This window comes from Myxocyprinus asiaticus, chromosome 32 (assembly GCF_019703515.2).
Source record: "Myxocyprinus asiaticus isolate MX2 ecotype Aquarium Trade chromosome 32, UBuf_Myxa_2, whole genome shotgun sequence".
In the NCBI taxonomy this organism is placed as follows: Eukaryota; Metazoa; Chordata; class Actinopteri; order Cypriniformes; family Catostomidae; genus Myxocyprinus; species Myxocyprinus asiaticus.
Genome location: NC_059375.1, coordinates 12,273,976 through 12,286,298, shown reverse-complemented (window position 1 = coordinate 12,286,298; position 12,323 = coordinate 12,273,976). Strand labels below are relative to the sequence as shown.

General features: G+C 40.2%; 1 pseudogene; it reads left to right on the top strand.

Annotated features, from left to right (window-relative positions):
- The first annotated feature begins 447 nt into the window (after positions 1 to 447).
- Positions 448 to 12,054, top strand: LOC127422866 (vasoactive intestinal polypeptide receptor 1-like; annotated as a pseudogene).
- The last annotated feature ends 269 nt before the right edge of the window (positions 12,055 to 12,323 follow it).

The window sequence follows — 12,323 nt, the reverse complement described above, 5'->3', positions numbered from 1 at the left end:
ATATGTACATTAATCTAATTACACTGTTGAAGATTAGTAGTTAGTAATTAATTACGTTTATAGAGTAACTTACCCAACACTGATTTTTAATAGCAGCAACATTTAAACTGTGTTAGGTGAGAAGGGTCCTGTGCGCCCTGTAAAGTGGGCTGTACCATCTGTGGATATGTCACCATCTGCTAATTCAAATGAGCTGGAAAGGTAGATGAGAACTAGAAGCACTGGGACAGCAGGTAAGGGGTAAGTTATTTGTATGATTTGGTTACAACAATATCTAGGTTAATTAGATCTTTTGAAAGATCTTACAGAGTGTGCATGCAATTGTGTATGTTTTCCAGTTGAGGACAATTCATCCTGAAAGTTCTATAGTGCCGTATCTATAAGAGAAATAAGCTGAATGTCGACTTAAAATTCAAACCAGTTTAATGCAGTTTTTGTTAATCTCTAATGGTACGGATACAGGTGAGCACAGATGTCAACTCATTTAACTTTCCTTTTTTAATATTTAATTGTCTATAATAATCGACTTTGGAATAGTCTTTAAATGTTTGGACTTTTCTACTCCAGCTTTTATCTTTTATTGTGTCATATCTGTACACAACATAAGACTACATAAATAATTTATCACAATTAACAATGTTCACTGAAAAAACATATATTTCTGATGAGTATGATTACATTTAGAAAATTACATTTTACAACTGTTTTAAGTTTTTAAGGTTTCAAGTGTGATGTTGAAGGTAAAATGTGTAATTTGGTGTTTAATACTTTCTCATATCCCAATTTAATATGCAGAGACAACTGTATGTAAGATATTTGTAGGTCAATGTTGGGGTATGATTTTCATTTCATTTAAACTTAGCAACATTTATTCACAGTGGTTAATGTTTAATCAGAAACATCTATTAGTTTGCAATGGTTAATGTTTAATCCATTGTTTTCTGTAAACATTCTGCTTTGCTCTTCTCTCTGTTTCGGTCCGGGTGTATTCCAAGTCTTCTGATCTCTCTGTGTGAAGAACAGACCCAAATTTAAGTTTTTATTCAACGATCACTTCCCCCTGGCATATGGCATAACAAATCCCACACTCATTTAAACATTCAAAAATTTTCGCCTTGATGTCAGCGATGACCAATTGCGACATGCCAAATTTCAGATGATGTATCTTTTGGAATGAGAATGAGATATGACTGCCTTCATGGAGCTGATTAGGGTTTGACTGTCAGCTATTAACACTATTCCACTCTCTACCCCACACAACGATACGAGAGATTGTTTAGGAAACCTTTTTGAGAACATTTCCATTTGGTGGAGCGAGTGATTACACACTTCACATTTAAAATCTGTAAGATGTAATTTTATCACCGTTGTTAACCTCAGGTTGTCTGATTGAGTGGGATGGTGTGAACTGCTGGCCTGCAGTCAGTGTTGGAGAGAGTGTCTCCATGTCTTGCCCACCTCTCTTCCTGAAGTCCCATGGTAAACTCCTCTCTTAGGATCATCTATATCTAAGACCAAAAAACATACACAAATGTAAACAGAGTTCATATTATTTCTATTAATGTGGCTACAAAATTCCAATGCTGACCAAATGAGTAATTGATGGTCACCAGCTCCAGCCTAACATCGCGCTCACCTACCCATATTTTTCAATTATTAAAGATCGGTTGTATCGAGTGACGTAGGACACTCAAACAAAAGAGAATACAACCCAGTTATTTGTACCAAAGAGCCGTCAGGAAGCTTTCTTACAGGCGGCTCATCATAATACAATAGCCGGCCATTTAGGACAGGAAAAAACAGGGGGCCTGGGTGGCTCAGCGAGGACTGATGCTGACTACCACCCCTGGAGTCATGAGTTCAAATCCAGGGTGTGCTGAGTGACTCCAGCCAGGTCTCCTAAGCAACCAAATTGGCCCAGTTGCTAGGGAGGGTAGAGTCACATGGGGTAACCTCCTTGTGGTCCTAATTAGGGGTTCTTGCTCTCAATGGGGCACGTGGAAAGTTGTGCGTGGATCACGGAGAGTAGCATGAGCCTCCACATACTGTGATTCTCCGCGGTGTCATGCACAGCGAGCCACATGATAAGATGCATGGATTGACTGTCTCAGAAGTGGAGGCAACTGAGACTTGTCCTCCGCCACCCGGATTGAGGTGAGTAACCACGCCACCATAAGGACCTACTAAGTAATGGGAATTGGGCATTCCAAATTGGGGAGAAAAGGGGATAGTATAAAAATAAAAATAAAAAGTACAGGAAAAAACACTTAACCGAATAATGGCCCAGTTTTTTTGGCTGGGCATTCACAGGGACATTCGCAGGTAGTGTGCGCCAGCCACCCCAAAAGCGCCATTGGGTCCTCTACCATTAATCGAGGTCCCCTTCGAAAGAATTGGTATGGACCTCATCAGGCCATTAGAACAGACCGCACACAGTCATCGCTTTGCACTAGTTCTGGTGGACTATGCAATGCGAAATCTGGAAGCAGTGCCCCTGCGCAACATCTCAGCATGTAGTGTTGCGGAGGCACTCTTCAGAATAATCTCCCAAGTGGGGATTCCAAAAGAAATCCTCACTGATCAAGGCACTACATTTATGTCACGAACACTACGTGAACTGTACAAATAATTAGGTATTAAATCAGTTCGCACCAGTGTTTACCACCCACAAACAGATGGGTTGGTGGAATGATTTAATAAAAGCCTGAAAAACATGATCCGTAAGTTCGTACATGAGGATGTTAGAAATTGGAATAAGTGGCTCGAGCCCCTGTTATTTGCAGTGTGAGAGGTCCCACAAGCCTCCACAGGGTTTTCCCCAATCGAACTGCTGTATGAGCATCAGCCGCGCGGCGTGCTCGTTGTCATACGAGAAACTTGGGAGGAGGGACCTTCAAACAGTAAAAATGAAATTCAGAATTTTCTTGATCTTAGAGAAAAACTCCACACTTTGGGTCAATTAACACAGGGGAATTTGCTCCAAGCTCCGGAACATCAAAGCCGGCTGTATGACAGGGGCACTCGACTACGGGAATTCGCACCGGGATATAAAGTACTTGTATTGTAAAGTGCTGCCTACCTCAAGCTCTAAAATACTCGCCAAGTAGCAAGGGCCCTTTGAGGTCACACGGCAAGTTGGAAATCTCAATTATGAGGTTAAGCAAACAGATAGGGATGGGGCACATCAAGTTTACCACCTCAGTCTCCTAAAAGCTTGGAGGGAGGTGGTCCCTGTGTCCTTGGTGACAGTAGTCCCTGAGAGTGCGGAGCTCGGGCCAGAGGTGACGCTCAAACCTAATCAGTTCACCCTGGTCCCGTGTGGAGACCACCTCTCACCATTACAGCTCACAGAGGTAGCCAAGTTGCAAGCTGAATTCGCAGACGTGTTCTCGCCTCTCCCCGGTCGCACGAACCTCATAGAGCACTATGGTGGTTCGTAGCCGCCCCTATCGCTTTCCTGAACATAAAAACGGTAGTTCAGAGGAAGAATTAGAGACAATGCTCGAGATGGGCATAATAGAAGAGTCACACAGTGATTGGGCCAGCCCAGTGGTTCTGGTATCTAAGAGCAATGGGACGGTCCGATTCTGTGTGGACTATTGAAAAGTGAACGCGGTGTCTAAATGTACCCAATGCCACGGATTGACGAATTGCTCGATCATTTGGGCGCGGCTCAATTTGACTCAACACTAAATTTAACAAAGGGATATTGGCAGATCCCCTTAACTCCAATATCCCGAGAAAAAACTGCGTTTTCCACACCGTTCGGTTTACACCAATTCATTACCCTTCTGTTTGGTTTGTTCGGGGCCCCCGCCACATTCCAGCATCTCATGGACAAAATTCTCAGGCCACATACGCCATATGCCGCCGCTTATCTAGATGATATTGTCATTTATAGCAATGATTGGTGGCGGCACATGCAACATCTGAGAGCCGTCCTGAGGTCTTTGCGATGGGCGGGGCTCACAGCCAACCCAAAAAAGTGTGCAACTGGGTGGGTGGAAGTTCGGTATCTGGGGTTCCACTTGGGCCATGGGCAGGTGCGTCCCCAAATTAACAAAGCCGCAGGGATCGCGGCCTGCCCAGTGCCCAAGACCAAAAAGTAGGTGAGACATTTTCTGGGGCTGGCTGGCTACTACCGAAGGTTTGTGCCTAGTTTCTCTGACAACACCAGCCCGCTGACTGATCTCACTAGAAAGGGGGCTCCCGATCCGGTTCAGTGGACGAAGTTGTGCCAACAGGCTTTTCTAAAAGTGAAATCTGCACTTTGTGGGGGACAGCTCTTACATGCTCCAAACTTCTCTCTCCCCTTTATTTTGCAGAAGGATGCATCTGACAGAGGGTTGGGGGCAGTGCTCGCAGGAGGTGGAGGAGGAGGAGCGACCGGTGCTGTATATTAGTTGTAAACTCTCGCTGAGGGAAACTAAGTACAGCACCATTGAAAAGGAGTGTTTGGCAATCAATTGGGCTGTCCTCACCCTCCGCTACTACCTGATGGGGTGGGCCTTCACCCTCTATTCAGATCACGCCCCACTCCAGTGGCTCCACTGCATGAAGGATACCAATGCGTGGATCACCCGTTGGTACCTGGCACTTCAGCTGTTCAAATTTGAGGTGATCCACAGACCGGGGGCACAGATGGCTGTGGCTGAGGGGGGTGGGGTGTGTGTGTGTGTGTGGGGGGGGGGGGTTGGAGTTGGCAGTCGGGCAGTGGGGTATGTGGTGATGGGAGTGTGGTCATGTGTATGATTGCGGGAGAGAGGGAGTGATGTGGCTCGTCATGCTGGTTGACATGATTTCTAACAGCTTGTCTCTTGACCTTAAAACCAGCCAAAACACTCCAGAGAGGGAGAGAGAATGAGTATGCAGCATTGGCATCCATTATATTGAGTGTTTGTTATATTGAGTATTGTGAAAAATTTGTTTATTTTGAGAGCAACTTATTGAACTGAGTGAAAAGTCTGAAAAGAGTGTATGTGCTGCATACGAAGGCAAAGAGAATAAAAGCCTGCCTGAAGCGCGTCACTGCTCCCCGTCTCCTCATTCCATACCCGAACCTTTAAACTGTGTTACAGTTATGGATTAATGTGATAATGAATATAATGCATGTGTTTCTGGATGCAGTAAAGAGCCTGTTCTGGAATCTTATACAGTGTTGTTGTATGTAGGGATTTTATGATTTAACGAAAAAATTGCAATAATACCTGCCCACTTTTTCAGCCATCTTGGTTCTAGAAGTATTTTTCCTCATTTTTCCTGTTTTTTTCATAAAAAAGTTCTAAGCCATGAACCAAACCAATCAGCTCAGAGGTGAATCATAATGTTATAAACTTTGATTTGAAGCCAAAAATTACTTGAAAATCAGACAAAAAACAAAGGTACAAAACTTAACTTAAATACTTAATGTCTTTAATGAGCAAACTTCAGTCCCATGAAGCATTGTAAATGACGTAATCTAATTAAAAACTGTGGAAAAATATAAAACTATTCATTTAAAGTTGTTGATCATAAGTAGAGAAGCAATATATTTTAATTTAAGAGTTTAGGGAAACCAACTTGATTATGTCAGCCACAAAGCTTCATGGGAGTGGGTGGTCACTACAGAGCTCTTTTGGCGGGCTTTGTTTACTGCGATTCTCTGATTGGTGGTTGTCTCTTAAGGATTATGGGTAGTGTAGTTCCTCACCAGAAATAAGCTAAAGTTATCATTAGTGGGATTTTTATTTCCATAACTGTTGCGCTCTAGTTATGAATCAAATGTTCATCAAGCGTTAGAAATTGTACAATTATTTGCATTTCCTAAATTAAATACCAGTGCTTGCAAGGCAGCAAAGAAATAGTGTTAACATTTTAGATAAGCTTAGTTTTAGTTTTACATTTAGAATGCTGAACGTTCTATCAATGTAAGTCAATGGGAGCTTTTCAAACTTTACAAACCAAACACAGATACTGTAGCATACCTAAAACTGAAATTATCTTCAGAATGTTTTAGTATTGAGTTTTTAGAACAAAGCCTAACCAGAATGTTTGAAGAATATTAATCCAGTGCTGCCTTGCAAGCACTGAAATAATTAGAATAGTTAAAAGTGATGCTCAAGAAAGAATTAAGTGGTACAGTTTTTTTAATTTATATTTTTCCATTCTACTGTGTAAGCAAGATTATTTTGCCACAGTAAAGTTGACATACACAGTTGGCTACGGGGTGTCCATTGGCCCTCTCTGCACTGCAGTCTTCATCTTCTGTAAATTTAGGTAATGCTAACACTAAACATTAAAATTCTGCATCAGTGCCTTTACTCATCATTGTCCTGAACCTGATATGCATGCTGTCACTAAATTATGGTGATATTTTTTTTTTTTTACATTTGCTTTTAGTAAAGCTAATAACATTAAAGAAACATCTCATTAATCTTACAGGAAGCTGCTGTGTACACGTCTCTACGGTACCTTACACCATTAAAACCGTAAAATCAATCTAAATAAATAAAATGTCATATAATATAAATATCAGATATTATAAAGCAATCATTTAACTCTCTTAATCAAATGCTGTATTTCAGTGCCAGATTTTGTGGAAGGTTGTAGTGACATTCTTCCAGTACTGTGTGTTAGCACATTTCTATTGGCTGCTGGTGGAGGGACTTTATCTTCACACACTGCTAGTGTTCACTTTTACCCACAAGAGGACTTTCTTCTGGTGGTATACTCTTATTGGCTGGGGTAAAACCAAATTTTCCATTGCAGGAACTGCACTATAGCCAAAGGTGTGTAGACATCCAAACACCACACCCATACATGTATGTGCTTGTAGAGCATTTCAATTCAGTGAGGTCAGGCACTGATGTTGGATGATGGGGCCTGGCTCACAGTCTGCCTTCCAATTCATCCCAAGGGGCTTCAATGAGGTTCAGATCTGAGCTTTGTTCAGGTCAGTCAATTCGTCCACACCAGACTTTGTGCAAAGGGTCACTGTCATTCTGGAACAGAAAAGCACAAAGTGGCAAGCAAACATTTCTTTATAATGTCATTGTATGCAGTAGCATTAAGAATGGTTTTCACTGGAATTAAGGGGCCTAGCCAAACTCGATAATTTAAGGGGGTTGTCCACATGCATTTGGTCCAACATACTCTCTTGACGAAACATCACTGGGGTGACTTTTTGCCTCCACCATCAAAACATCGCCCTTGGTCCGTACTTGAAATGTCACTCTGGTGCCATATTTAACTTATTTCGGATATATATATATATATAAAAATGATTTGAAAAACCTGCCATCTGTTAATAATTGCTTTGTTATTAAATTTGTATTTTGTTTGCTGTGGAACACAAAGGAAGTTTTTAGAATGTCTAAGCTGTGTCTCAAAAATTGAGAAAAGCACCATAAAAATTAGGCAGGTGCTATTTGCACAATGGTGTAAATAAAGGTAGATGCTATTTACACCCCAGTGCAAATAGTGGCAAATATTATTTGCACCTTAACCCTGGTACAAATCACGGTAGATGCTTTTGGCACCCTGGTGCAAATAGTAGATACTATTTTTACCCTTATTTAAATACTAACATTTGAGTCACACAGACACACTACACCAACCCCTACCCCTAAATCTTACCCTAATCTTCCCATACAAAAATTAACAATGGTTTTACTACAGTAACCATAGTATCACCATGCAGGGGTGCCATCACATACCACAAAGTAGTATTACCAAATTTTTACACTTTTTTTTTTTTTACTTATTATTATAATTTTTTTATTTTTTGCTAGCAACATAAAATCATATATTAATATAGATAATTGGACAGTTCAAGATTTTTCTTTTTCTTTTTGAGGGGATCATAAAAGGGACATTTTTGTTTTAAGGTGTTTTTAGGTTTAATGATTCTAATCATCACTTAACTTACTTGTTTTGGACATTTACTTCATCTGACTTACTAAACTATTTACTAACCTGTTCAATCTCTCACTGATGGGTGATGAGATACCAGCTGTCTCCACTTGTTGCTTCTGTCTGTTTGCAAAAACACCACTTACTCATTTGGACCTGACAACTTACTACACTCATTAAGTTTGATGTTTGTAATTGTCATTGTAATGCAACTAAAATGCGACTTATTTTTTACCTGTCTGTTACATGTTTTATATTGTTGCTAAGTGGTTGGGTTGGGGATCTAAAATATTGATATGATAGTATAATGTAACTAAACTAATGTACTTATAAATATTATAAAAACTTAACACACGTGATAATATCAGAAAATTGCCGAGCCTGTGACGGAATCCTCTTAACTGTTTGGTCACCTGGTGTATATTTTACTAATTTAATACTAATTAGATAACTTATTCTAAAATGTTTTTAAATTATTTTCTTTGCATTAGGAACTCCGTCTGTCATAGTAATCATCTGGACATTCCTGAAACTTAAATATGACAATCAGGGGTGACGATCAGATTATTGTGCAAGAGTGCTTTTGGACAATCACTATACAAGATCTTGAGCTAACCATTAAAGGGATAGTTCACACAAAAATTTTAATTCTCTCATCATTTACTCACCCTCATGCCATCTTAGATGTTTTACTGCAGAACACAAACAAAGATTTCTAGAAGAATATCTCAGCTATTTACACTGCATCTGGAAAGTATTCACAGCGCTTCACTTTTTCCACATTTTGTTATGTTACAGCCTTATTCCAAAATGGATTAAATTCATTATTTTCCTCAAAATTCTACAAACAATACCCCATAATGACAACATGAAAGTAGTTTGTTTGAAATCTTTGCAAATTTATTACAAAAAAAAAAAAAAAATGAAAAAATCACATGTACATAAGTATTCACAGCCTTTGCCATGACACTCAAAATTGAGCTCAGATGCATCCTGTTTCCACTGATCATCCTTGAGATGTTTCTACAACTTGATTGGAGTCCACCTGTGGTAAATTCATTTGATTGGACATGATTTGGAAAGGCACACACCTGTCTATATAAGGTCCCACAGTTAACAGTGCATGTCAGAGCACAAACCAAGCCATGAAGTCCAAGGAATTGTCTGAAAACCTCCAAGACAGGATTGTATTGAGGCACAGATCTGGGGAAGGGTACAGAAAAATTTCTGCAGCATTGAAGGTCCCAATGAGCACAGTGGCCTCCATCATCCGTAAATGGAAGAAGTTTGGAACCACCAGGACTCTTCCTAGTGCTGGCCGCCCGGCCAAACTGAGCGATCGGGGGAGAAGGGCCTTAGTCAGGGAGGTGACCAAGAACCTGATGGTCACTCTGACAGAGCTCCAGCATTTCTCTGTGGAGAGAGGAGAACCTTCCAGAAGAACAACCATCTCTGCAGCACTCCACCAATCAGGCCTGTATGGTAGAGTGGCCAGACGGAAGCCGATCTTCAGTAAAAGGCACATGACAGCCTGCCTGGAGTTTGCCAAAAGGCACCTGAAGCACTCTCAGGCCATGAGAAACAAAGATTGAACTCTTTGGCCTGAATGGCAAGCGTCATGTCTGGAGGAAACCAGGCACCGCTCATCACCTGGCCAATATCATCCCTACAGTGAAGCATGGTGGTGGCAGCATCATGTTGTGGGGATGTTTTTCAGTGGCAGGAACTGGAAGACTAGTCAGGATCGAGGGAAAGATGAATGCAGCAATGTACAGAGACATCCTTGATGAAAACCTGCTCCAGAGCGCTCTGGACCTCAGACTGGGGCGAAGGTTCATCTTCCAACAGGACAACGACCCTAAGCACACAGCCAAGATAACAAAGGAGTGGCTACGGGACAACTCTGTGAATGTCCTTGAGTGGCCCATCCAGAGCCCATACATGAACCCGATTGAACATCTTTGGAGAGATCTGAAAATGGCTGTGCACCGATGCTCCCCATCCAACCTGATGGAGCTTGAGAGGTCCTGCAAAGAAGAATGGGAGAAACTGCCCAAAATAGGTGCGCCAAGCTTATAGCATCATACTCAAAAAGACTTGAGGCTGTAATTGGTGCCAAAGGTGTTTCAACAAAGTATTGAGCAAAGGCTGTGAATACTTATGTTCGTTTTTTATTTTTAATAAATTTGCAAAGATTTCAAACAAACTTCTTTCACGTTGTCATTATGGGGTATTGTTTGTAGAATTGAGGAAAATAATGCATTTAATCCATTTTGGAATAAGGCTGTAACATAACAAAATGTGAAGTGCTGTGAATACTTTCCGGATGCACTGTAGGGAATGCAATACAATGCAAGGGAATGAGTACCAAAACTTTGAAGCTCCAAAAATCACAAAGGCGGCATAAAAATAATCCATAAAACTCCAGTGGATTAATCCACGTCTTCTGAAGTGATCTTATGGGGTTTGGGTAAGAACAAACCAAAATATAACAACTTTTACACAGTATATCTTGCCATTGCAGTCTCTAGGGATGATCATGATTTCAAGATAGATTACACTTCCTAGTGTTTGAGGCATGCACAGAGACCAAGATGGAGCTAAATGTAATCGAGCTTGAAATCATGATCGCCAAGCAAAATGCTGATGTCAAGATTTATAGTGAAAAATTAGTTACATTTTGGTCTGTTCTTACCAAAAACCGATTGGATCGCTTAAGACCTGGATTAAACCACTGGAGTCTTATGGATTACTTTTATGTGTTTTTTGGAGCTTCAAAGTTTTGGTCACTATGCACTTGCATTGTATGGACCTACAGAGCTGAGATATTCTTCTAAAAATCTTCATTTGTATATTGCAGAAGAAAGAAAGGCATACACATCTGGGATGGCATGAGGGTGAGTAAATGATTAGAGAAAGTTTATATTTGGGTGAACTATTCCTTTAATTGTATCTAAACACTCAAAGCCTATGTCTATGTGTTGTGTAGGTGCTGGGATGACCTGGATTGTGGCTACTGATGGATCATCAAAATTCCCATTCTGCTTTCTGTATTTGTAAGTTTTTGCAGAATATAATGCTAATTCAATTAACTAACATCATAATGCCTAGAAGGCTTGCAGATGACAATAGCCCAAACATAATAAACATGTTTGTGCTCTTAACTTACTTTTCAGGTGAATGTTTTGGTGTTTGTTAATATAAGCAGGATTATTGTTGTGAAGACAAAAACCCCAGAGTCAAATGGAGGAGACAGGTGACTTTACAGGTGAGATCTGTAAAGTAATTAATAACAACATGTCAAAGTGTCACTTTTGGCTTTATGACAGTTTTGGTCAGTCAGTGTTACAGATTCATAACACTATGTATGAGTAAGGTGCACTGACCTCTTTTACTTGCTATTTACCTCCTTTTTTGCTTGCATGCCTTTTGCTCTGTAGACGACTGGCTAAGTCAACTCTTCTGCTCATCCCTATTTTTGGAGTCCACTACATGGTGTTTGCTCTGTTTCCCGAGCATGTGGATCTGGAGGCAAGGCTCTTCTTTGAACTTGTGCTAGGCTCTTTCAGGTACTGTTCAGGGATTTATGGCATAATCCAACCTATAAAACAGCCCAGGAATTTCCACTAGAGCTCAATGCAATGCATTTTTAATGAGTGAAAACTCATTTAAATGGTGTTCATCAGTCAACAAATAATCTTTCTTTGACTGTTATTTATCTTTCTCATTTGGAAGATGGAGACAGCAAGAGATGCTTCTGTGGAGTTTTAGCTGAGAGTCTCTTGTGAAGTGAAACTGTGCCCTCTATTGGGAAACATATTAAAACACTTTTAAATAGTGACAAGCAGCCAAGAAACATATTAATGAAGTACTTAAACAAATCTATAAATTACCAGTAAAGACATACACTAAAGCTACCCACAATGTCAAAATACAAATTTTGTCATTTGTTTGAGGGGATTCGTTGTGGCATTTATATACTGCTTTTTGTACAGTGATTTAAGATCTAATATATTTGAGATATGAGCTATGTATATTGTGACCTTTTCAATTAATCATTGTATTTCTTAGGTTCGGAATGAAATAAGAAAAGAGGTGGCAAAATACAAGTCCCAAACTGAAAACAGCACTTTCCAAATGGCAACCCAAGACTTCACAGTGTAAACCCGAGAACATTTTGTCACGAGTGCACTTCAGCTTGTTCTGGTTATGTGAAATACCACTATGATGATAATTGAGCACACAATGTTCTCACAAATCATATTTTATCTCTTGGTCTTGTAAAAGAATTGTACATTGCATAGATTGTTATAGTCTCTGAGAAGGACTGCAGATTAATTTTTGCCTATGCCATATTTTTTTTGTTAATTAATTGTGTATAAGCTACATACTGTGTACACACATTCAACACCCCCCCCCAGAAGTATTTGGAC